Source organism: Meriones unguiculatus, chromosome 18 (genome assembly GCF_030254825.1).
Source record: "Meriones unguiculatus strain TT.TT164.6M chromosome 18, Bangor_MerUng_6.1, whole genome shotgun sequence".
In the NCBI taxonomy this organism is placed as follows: domain Eukaryota; kingdom Metazoa; phylum Chordata; class Mammalia; order Rodentia; family Muridae; genus Meriones; species Meriones unguiculatus.
The window spans coordinates 10,921,633-10,932,508 of record NC_083365.1 but is presented as its reverse complement, the minus strand read 5'-3'; the positions used below and the strand labels follow the sequence as shown (position 1 = coordinate 10,932,508).

At 45.9% G+C, this 10,876-nt stretch overlaps 1 pseudogene; it reads left to right on the top strand.

Moving 5' to 3' along the window:
• Positions 1-8,632: 8,632 nt before the first annotated feature.
• On the top strand, positions 8,633-9,097 carry LOC110559619 (small ribosomal subunit protein uS9-like; annotated as a pseudogene).
• Positions 9,098-10,876: the final 1,779 nt, after the last annotated feature.

Here is a 10,876-nt window from a genome sequence, read left to right as displayed (position 1 = left end):
CTGGGTGGCTAGGAAATGCCAGAGACCTGCCTATCTCTGCTTTCACAGTCATGAGATTTGAGGTGCAGGCTAGTGCATCTTGCTCAAAAACAACAGCAAAATATTTCTTTTGTTTTAAATTGTGTGTGTGCTTGCAAGTGCAGGCTCCTGAAAGAGTGGACTGAAGGCATCAGATCCCTCTGGAGCTCAGTCACAGGTGGCTGTGAGCTGCTGGACACGAGTTCCAGGAATGGTGTTCTCTGGAAGTGCCTTTACCCTCTGAGTCATCTTTCTAGCCCTCTTCCTGGATTTTTAGGTAGGCCCTAGAGACCCAAACTCAGGCCCTCTTGCTTATGTGGCAAATACTTTAATGACAGCTAACTCCCCATCTGTAAAATTCTTAGTTTTAGAACCAGAAATCCGGCCCCCTCTTCATACAGAGTCTTGCTATACAGCTTAGCCTGGTCTCATTCTTGCTACCTTAGCCCCTGCAGGCAGGGCTGGCACACCCAGATTCAGTGGGCACCTTGCTCAGAACTCTACAGATATGAAGCTGGTCTTCCATGACCTTCTTTGCTAAGTTTTTACAAGAGTCACTGGAGTGCACCACACTTAGCTCTGAGGCCATATACAGAAGCAGGCTGTAAGGCAAGGAACTTAGGAGTGAGAACCCTGGGGCATCTCCTGTTAGATGCCTTTATTAAGCACCCAGAAATACTCTGATTTGAATTTGCATGTCTTCTTCTAGGTCCCTGTTGTGAATAAGAATGGTCCCCATAGGCTCATATATTTGGATGCTTAGTCACCACGGAGTGGCACCATTTGAAATGATTAAAAGGATTAGGAGGTATGGCCTTATTGGAGGAAGTGTGTCACTGGGAGTGGACTTTTCAGTTTCAAAAGCCCATGCTAGGTCCATCTCTCTTTCTCTGCCTGGGAATCAGTATGTAGTTCTCATTTACTGGTACAGTGTCTGTCTGCATGCTGCCATGCTTCCTACCAGGACTGTAAGCAAGCCCTTATTAAATGCTTTCTTTTACAAGAATTGCCTTGGTTATCATGTCTCTTCACAGCAGTAGAACACTGACTAAGACACCCTGTAAGACAAGGCTCATTGTTTTATGCTATAGCATAGAATCTCTTCATAGCCTCCATCCCAGTGATAGCCAGAAACTCAGGCCAGGGCCCATTCCCTGGTTTCTTAGAGGCCACCCACCTTTCTCTATTTGTTGTTGGTTATTACTATTTTTTATAGATTTATCTTTTAGTTAAACAGTGGTTATTCCTAAACCAGCTGTATACCCAAAACACCACACAGAGACTAGGATTTATTTAATTAACCTAGAGCACAATGCTGGGCAATAGTTACTCCATCCTAAATCTCCAAGCCTGCATAGTTTCCTCTCATTCAGATTTCCCGCATTATACTTGCTTTTAGTTATATCTTAGGTCCAGTTCATCTCTCCTCATGGTTCTAAGTCCTCTCTTGTGGCTCTCTCCTGTCTGTCTTCTCCCATTCGCTTCCTTTTCCTCCCCTCTGGACCAGAATGTTCCTACCCTATTCTCTCCATTGCTCAGCATTGGCTGGTTATTTTATTGACAATACAGAGAACAAAATGGTGGCATGTTTAAACAAACTTGAGACAGGTGATGCTTAGAATAAGCATCACAATGCAATGTCTGGATTGAAACCAGATAGTAGGACAGAGAAATCAGCATGTGAATGAACAAGGGTAAATTGTATACATTCCACAAGAACATTATACCAACATCTATTTCCTCAACAGTATCTACCAGACTTTTAAAATCAGTTCATTGAGGATCAAAGACTGAGAAATTAAATCTTTTCCTCCTTTAGCTTCAGGGTCTGATAAAAACAAAATGGTTCTCAGAATTGGAGTCCCACCTCCAGGAAGGTCGTCTTTGATGAGGTTGCCGGGTACACTGACAACTGGATAATTAGATAGCTAGGCAGCCCAAAGCCAGACAACAGGCCCCGAACAGCTTGGCAGCCAGACAGGGATACAGCTCTGTCTGAGGGAACGTTTGCTGCCTCAGAGTTTATATCTTTGTCCACCTTGTTCTTAGGCCTGAGCTAATCAACCAACCAGACTTAAGGCAAAACTGCTCTTGGGACTTGAGTAACTATTAAGAGGGGGCTTCTCTGCAGGACCTGCTGTGAGGTGGTCACCTCTGCTGTGACCAACCCAGAAGAAGGCAGGGGAGAAACAGGGAAAAGTTTCTTGAGCCCTGAGCAAGCCGCTCCCGAATCCATACCATGTTCACTTACAGGAACCAGGGGACGCTGTGTTTGCATAAGCCAGGTCACTGCATTCATTCCTCCCCAGGGGGAGTGTTCTGGCTGGCAGGGGAGCTGCTGTAACTTCGCCCCCCTGGCTGCTCTGAGAGTCTGAGGCCTTTCCTAGCTTGGGAACATCTTCCTGGAAAACTGCTCACTTGGGATGCTGGGCTTCAACCAGAGTTTATTTTAAGTGAGTTGAGTCCACAAACGCGTCCTTTAGGCTGCTAGGACTACCTCTCTCTCACAGACAGCCTTTCTCTGCTCTGCCAACAAATGGTTCTGGCTGTTTGCACCATTCCCTAGAGTCTCTGGTGGGGCGTGGGGCAGAAACACAGCTCCCTGCAAGCTGGCTCTCAACGTGTAAGAAATTTTTGCTCCAGGAAGTGGAGCAGGCGCACCTACTGCCCTTTCTTCATTTGCAGCCTGGGACACGACCCAGACTTCTGTGCCCTGGCTTTCTCCTCCCCGCCTTCTCCCTAAGCCTGCTCCTGCGTGTGCAGCAGGAGCTCAGCACCTCGCGTTTCATCACCTATGCTCCTAACTCAGCCTGCAATCACCAGCTGCCTGTGTGGCCGCGACCAGCAGTACCAGCGTCTGCCTTGGGGGTGGCGGGAAATCCTCACTCCTGGCCTGCAGCTGGGGGAGTGGGTGTGTTTTTAAGGGGCCTCTCGGGACCCCTCTGATCCTCATTCTGATGCAGAACCACGGTTTGAACCCAGTGCTGCTCACAAAGCACCGAGAGTATGAGCTGGTGCTAGGCTGTGTTCCCCGCAGCAGGTGCCTCCACGCCACCCCAGCGGCAGTCGATGAGCTGGCAGCTTCCTGCTGTCCCTTCTCCCGGTGCCCAGAAATGCCCACTTGGCCTTTTGCGTCCCAGCCCATGACTGATGGACACGTGTACACGGAGCTGGTCCCCTGGTCTCCCGGCGGGACCCTGGTGTGAATTACTCCATAAGTTAGGTCCCTACTTTCTGTTTGGCTCAGGTGCCGAGAGCTGCGGTTGTCGCAACAGGTATGAATTACCACACAATACCCTGCTGTAAAAATTAAACAGCCACTTGGCTTAGCTTTGTAAAATTAAAATAACCCTGGCTGCAAGGCGCTGTCTGCCAGGCTGGCAGCTGTCTGGGCTGGTTACACTCCACGCCGGCTGCCCGGAGAGTCAGCCAGGAGAGGTTCCTGCGGTCACCCCAGGCCGGTGCCTCAGACGCCCGGGGGCCAACAGCTGAGCCTCGCTCATTTTCCTCTTGGCCTCAAAAATCAGGGTGCCTCTCATAGGGACACACATTACAGGGAGTGGCTGTGTTCCGTTTTTTTTTTTCTTCCTCTGACCTCAGACCGCAGCAATTTCACCCAAGACACACTTTAGAACCAGTGAGTTTGTTGGGTTTACTCGCAGAGGCACAGGTGAGGTGTCACAGGAACAAAGGGAGGGAGTCCCTTAAAGGAATGTGGGTGAGGTTTACTCAAAGAACTGGGGGTGACTCCGAAACCTGACCCGGGGTGGCAACTTCCCCATAGCTTACCAGATGCCTTTTCCCCTCAGGTGTTCTTCCTCCCTCTGATGTGTGTCTAACCTGGAGTGGCAGGCCGCATCTGGAGAGGGGGTAACTATGAATGTGCCCAATATAAACTCATAAAGTTATTTAAAACACCATGAGGTGTTTTTCTCATTGTCCCGTTGTAACTTGTATTAGTTTTGCTTTTTCCCCCATGTCTGTGACAAAACACTACGATCAAGATGACTTGTCAAAGAAAGTGTTCGGCTGGGCTTATGGTTTCAGCGTTTACAAGGACTGAACAGAGCAAATGCATGGCAGCAGGAACAGCTGGGAGCCCACGTCTTAGCTACAAGCAAGAGGCAGAGCGTGAACCGGGCATGGCAGACGTCTTCTGAAAGCTCAAAGTGCCCCCTCACACCTCCTCATCCTTCACAACATAAACTGGGGACCAAGTATTCATAGGAGCCTGTGGGAGCCCCCTTTCATCCATAATGCAAAATTCATTCAGTCCAGCCTCAAAAGCCCCACAGTCTTTGACAGTCTCAACACTGTGTAAGAGTTCAAAGTATGTTCTGAGACTCAAGGCGGTCTCTTAGCCCCCTGTAAGATAAAAAAGCAACTTCCAACTTCCAACTTCCATTGGCACAGAATATGCATTACCATTCCGAAAGGGAGGGACAGTACACACTGAGGAAGCACTGGACTAAAATAAGACCAAAACCCAGCAGGGCAAACTCAAAGTCCAGGAGCTTCATGTCTGCTGTTAAGGGTTGAGATGGCTCTGTCCTTCCAGCCTTGCTGCCTGCACCATCCTTCTCTCCTGCATCATCCTTCTCTCACATCCATACCCTGCCTGTAGCTTTGTTGTCAGATGCTCCCCAGTTCTGGCATCTCCCAACATCTCGGGGTCTCAAATATCTCAGTGACTTTCCTTGACCACAGACAAAGGTCCCACAACTTCTTTACTCTTCTATCCTTCATGACTCTAAAGCCTTAACCACGTGGATGAGTACTAAACTGAGCTCCCAGCTTGGGATGGGCTCTCACCCCCTTGATCCACATTTGCAGTAGCTTTTGTTTATTGTTCCTGTCTAGGAGAAGAGAAATCCTTAGTCCTTTTTCTTTCACTTGGGTTACCCCTCCCTGTATTCCAGTACAGATTCAGACCTTCCTTGATGGCACTAAAATCTTGAATGGTTGTAGACTCTCTTCCAGCACAAACCTTGGCTTTAGTATGTCAGTGCCCTTTTCTACTTCAAACTGTACATTTTCTTTATTTATCTCTTTTTTCTCTCTCTCTTTCTTTTTCTCTTTTCTTTCTCTTTCTCTTTTTTTAAAGATCTATCTATCTATCTATCTATCTATCATGTATACAGTGCTCTGCCCGCATGAACACCTGCACACTAGAAGAGGGCACCAGATCTCATTTTAGATGGTTGTGAGCCACCATGTGGTTGTTGGCAATTGAACTCAGGACCTTTGAAAGAATAGCCAATGCTCTTAACCTCTGAGCCATCTTTCCAGCCCGTCTCCTTTTTCTTTTTTTTCTTTGAGCAGGGTTTCTCTGTGTAGCCTTGGATGTCCTGGAACTTACTTTGTAGACCAGGTCCCTCAGAGATCCACCTGCTTCTACCTTCTAAGCGCTGGGATTAAAGATGGGTACCCCCATCTGGCACACTTCTTTTTGCCCTACTTGCTCTTTTTCATTACTAATAAGCACATGACAAAGTCAGTATGAGGCTGTCTTGATATCTCTCCCACCAAAAAAAGAAAAGAAAAAAAGAAAAGAAAAGAAAAGAAAAAAAGGCAGGAAAAATGGAAAAATTCATTCATTACTTTTAGTTTAGCCCCAGGTAATTTCTTAGGACATGAGCAGAGCTCAGTTGTGAATATTCTCTTCTTAAGCAGAGCCTCCAACATTACAGTCTTCCAAATTCCTACAAGAATGGCTCATTAAGTTATATTGTTCAACTGCTTTTCTAGTCCAAAATCCCCAAAGTTTTCCATAGTCATAAAAACAAGTAACAAAAAACGAAAAAAAACCAACAAAAATACCACATGGCTAGGTCTGTCACAGCAACACCCCACTTACTTCCTAGAACCAAATTCTATATTATTTACTCTTCTATTACCATGAGTAAAACACCATAAAAAAGAAAACCATTATAAAAAATCCAGGCAGTGGTGGTGCATGCCTTTAATCCCAGCCTTTGGGGGGCAGAGGCAGGCAGATCTCTGAGTTGAGGCCGGCCTGGTCTACAGAGTAGTTCCAGGAAAGCCAGGGCTACCCAGCGAAGCCATGACTCAAAAAAAAGAAACAAACAAACAAATAAAGATAAAACACCATGACCAAGGCAACTTATAAAGGAATGCATTTAATTGGGCTTACATATCTAGAAGCTTAGAGTCTATGGTGAAGTGAAGGCCAGAGCTTGATGCTGGGTGTCTTTCTTGATCTCTTTCTGCCTAGTAGATTGAGTTAAGGCCTTGCAGTTGAAAGCAGAGCTTGCTAATTGCTAAACTCTGGAGAAGCCTCTGTCCTGAGTGCCTGGATGTCAGGCAGGCCCCAGGCCTATGTGTCGTTTACATGGTCCTGAGGACCTAAGCCCCAGTGTTGGCCTTCTACGGTGCTCTATGCACTGAGCCATCGCCCAGCCTGGGATCTGATTCCTATATTAGAAAAGCCTCTCTTCCCACAGGCTGAAGAGCATTGTCTGAGTGAAGTCTTGAATGGAAAATGGGTTGCAGAAGGCCCCAAGTGGTGCTTTGGGGCTTCATAGGAGTATTGCAGCCATCTGGGAGGTAATTGCATCCTGAACCATGTAGGGGAATATGAGGACTGGGTTTGGCTACTGAACAGACATGACTTGAGCAATATGATTGCCTTCATGGTGACAGGAAATTAACAAACAAACAAACAAAAACAAAACCAAAAAAACCAAAAACTAAGATCATATTTTACAAATGGATGGAGAAATGTGTTTCTTTTTACTCATGTTTTGTTTGAATTCCAAGTTCATCCAACAGCTATCAGAGTATGTATGAATGGAGTATGTATGAATGTGTCTGAAGGGCCTCATTTAGTGTGAAGATAGTAGATCCCTGGGTGATTAGCATATGGATGACAAATTGAGCCACTCATAGATGAGAGTGTGTGGCTGGAGACAAGCACTAAGCCCCAAACTCAGGGGAACTGCTGTATGGATGAGCTGGAAGACTCCCAGACAACTGTGGAACAGTGCAAGGAAAGCCAGGAATGCATGCCAAAGAAAACAGGTACACTTCTAAGAAAGGAGGAAATGGCTAGTGAGTCGAATCATTCCCAGGATCGAAAGTCAGAGGCGGATATACGAAGGTCCACTGAGGGCAGGGTCATTAAGAACAGTTTCAGGACTCTTGGCTGCCATTCCAGGAGACCACTAGGATCTTCTCCTAAGACCTTCCTCCCCTACTCCATCCTTTCTTTCTTTCTTTTTTTTCCTCAGCCACCAACTCCCATAGGCATCGGTGAGCTGCTGCTTCTCACCTGCCTCTAACTCCAATCCCCCACTCTTCTTTTGTTTGTTTGCTTTTCGTTTTTTTTTTGGGGGGGGTGGGGGAGGACAGGGTTTCTCTGTGTAGATCTTTTTCTACAACCATCTTCTCCTACCCTGTCTCAGCAGCCAACTCCAGGAGACCCTCCCTGGAAAGCCACAGGACCACGCTGGCACAGGAATCATGCAGGCAGTCTTCACTCACCCCCTCTCCTCCAATTCCACCCCCCCAGTCTTCTCCACAGCTCTGCAGCAGATTATCTGCTGGGACCTCTCCTTCCTTTGTCCCCATTCCCAGGTTTCAACTCGGGTCCTGGTGGCACACTCAGTTTTCTTCCCTCCTGGGTACCCCTTCTGCATTCTACCCATTTTCCATTTCTTGGGGTTAGCTCCCAATGCCTAGAAACACATTCTACCCAAGACTCCCCAGTGGCCACACCTGGCAGGGTCTCTGAAGCATTCCCATCAGGTGACACACAAACACTACACTCTCTTCAGACCCACAGAGGGCAACAAAAACTAAGGAATGGAACACCCACCCAACAAAGACAACACCAGATATCAGCACCTAGAATTACAGTCACCAAAAGCCAGATACCTAGGTGCCCGCATAAAAACACAGTAACAGCCAGGAAATATGTCTCTACTAGAGCCCAGCCACGCTACTACAATAGGCCCAGAGAAACGAGATGTAGCTGAATCACAAGACAAGGACTTCAAAATATCTATTATGGACTTCAAAATATCTATCCAATAACGAAATCTATGATAGTATAAACAGTGGAATGAAATGGTGAGAACAGTTCAAGACATAAAAATAGAAATATAATTACTAAAGAGAACCGAGGGAAAACTAGAAATGAAAAACTTAGGAAGTCAAACAAAAACCTCAGTGGTAAGCCTCAACAACTGAGTACAAGACATGGAAGAGAGAATACCAGGCATTGAAGACAAGATGAAGAAACAGACACCTCAGCCAAAGAAAATGTTAAATCTAGAAAAAAAAGATCCATTCACAAAACACTGAAAAGGTCAACTCTATGAAAAATAAGAATAGAGGAAGCAAAAGAAACCTGGGCTGAAGGCACCGAAAAGACTTTGAACAAAATCATAGAAGAAAACTTTCCTAACCTGAAAAAGGAGATGCTTGTCAAGGTACAAGAAGCACACAGAACCCCATATAGACTGGGCCAGGAAAGAGATTCTCCACAACACATAATAACCAACAATAATAACCAAACAATAGTAATCAAATAAGCTGGCTTTTCCCGATGGCAGTGCTGCCAGCTGAGGAGCTTGGATTCACACCCACAACCATGCTGTCCAAGTGTCCACTGCAGTCTGTGTAGGTCTTCGGTCGCTTAGCCACAGCAGTGATGAACTCTAAAGCAGGAAAGGGCATCATCAAGGTGAACAGCCCCTGGAGATGACAAAGCCATGTGTTGCTGCAGTCCAAATTCCTGGAGCCTGTTCTGCTTCTGGGAAAAGATTGATTTCTTGGTGTGGACATCCAGGTCTGAGTGAAGGGCAGTGGCCACGTGGTCTAAGTTTATGCTTTCCAAAGGTCTATCTTGAAAGCCCTGGTGGCTTTCATACAAAAACATGTGAGTGAAGCTATCAAGAAGGAGACCAAAGATATCCTCTTCTAGTTCGGTTGCACCCTGCTGGTAGCTGACCCTCATCACTATGAGTCCAAAAGTTTTAGAGATACTGGTGCCCATGCTTGATACCAGAAATCCTACCAACAAAGGCAATCTCGAGGACCAGGTTTTACCTTGTAATAAACATTCTAAGATTTTTAATGTTCTGGAAAAAAAAAACCAAAACAAACAAAAACACTAAATGTACAGAATAAAGAAAGAATATTAAAAACTCTAAGGGAAAAAGACCAAGTAACAAATAAAGGCAGACCCATTAGAATAGCACCTCACTTTCCAATGGTGACTCTAAAAGTCAGAAGAGCCTGGATGGATGGCCTGTAAACTCGTAAGAGACCTCAGATGCTGAGACCCAGCCCCATGAGAGAGATAACCCCTGACACTATTAATTTAGATACTCTATGCTTGCAGACAGGAGCCTAGCATAGCTGTCCTCTGAGAGGACCCAGCAGCAGATTGAAACAGATGCTGAGACTCACAGCTAAACACTGGGTAAAGCATAGGGAGTCTTGTGGAAAAGTGGGGAGAAGGATAAAAGGACCTGGAGTTGACAGGAGCTCCACAAGAAGACCAACAGAGCCAACTAACCAGGGCCCAGAGGGGCATGGAGACTGAAGGAACTTGGTTGAAGGACTAACCAAGGACCGTGCATGGACTGGACCTAGACTCCCTACACAAATGTAGCCGATGGGCAACTCCGGCTTCATGTAGGTCCCCTAGTAAGCAGAGCGGGGGGGGGGGTCTCTGACATGGACTCTGTTGCCCAGTTTTGATCACTTCTCCCTGGTGGGGCTGCCTTGCCAGGCCATAGGGGAACAGGACGAGCTCAGACCTGATGCAGCTTGATGAGCTGGGATGGGTTAGTAGGAGAGCTCCTTTTTTCTGAAGAACAGGAGAGAGTGAATGGGGGAAGAGGGAGGGAGGGAGGAGAGGAAGAAGGGGGTTATGATCAAGATGTAAAATGAATGAATGAATAAATAAATAAGACCACGGGTGCTAGCCCAGATTACTATGCTCAGCAATACTATCAACCACAAGTTAGTTTTATGTCAGCTTGACACAAGATAGAGTTTTCTGAAAGGAGGGCTCCTCGACTGAGAAAATGCCTTCAGGCTGTAAGGTATTTCCTTAATTAGTAATTGTTGGGGGAGGGCCTGGCCCATTGAGTGGTGCCATATCTGGGCTGGTTGTCCTGTGTTCTATAACAAATCAAGCTGAGCAAGCCAAGAGGAGCAAGCCAGTAAGCGTCACCGCCCCATGATATCTGTATCAGCGCCTGCCTCTAGGTCCCTGCCTTGTTTGAGTCCCTGCCCTGCCTTCCTTCAATGACAGACTACACAATGCGGAAGTATAAGGCAAATAAACCCTTTCCTCACCAAGTTACTTTTGGTCATTGTATTTTATCACAGCAATACACACACAGAGAAAAATATTCCACAATAAAACTAAAGTTAAGCAGTATCTATTTACAAGATCAGCGCTACTAAAGGTGCTAGAAGGAAAAATTCATTCTGGAGAGGTTAACCACATAAAAGAAAACACAGGGAATAAATAATCCCAGTCCAGCAAATCAAAGGTAGAGGCACACCATGACAACAAGATAACAGAAATCAGTAAGCTCTTTTCATTAATACATCTCAACTGTAATAAATTCAATTCCCTAATAAAAAGACACAGGCCAAGAGACTGGATTACAAAACAGGATTCATCTTTTTGCGGCATCCAAGAAACACACCTTAACATGAAGGATAGACATTACCTCAGAGTAAAAGGATGGAAAAAGATATTTCAAGGAAATGGACCCAAGAAGCAAGCTGATATAGCTATTTTAATATCTGGAAAAAAAAACCTTCAAACTAAAACTAATCAGAAGAGATAGGGAAGGACAGTACATAGTCACCA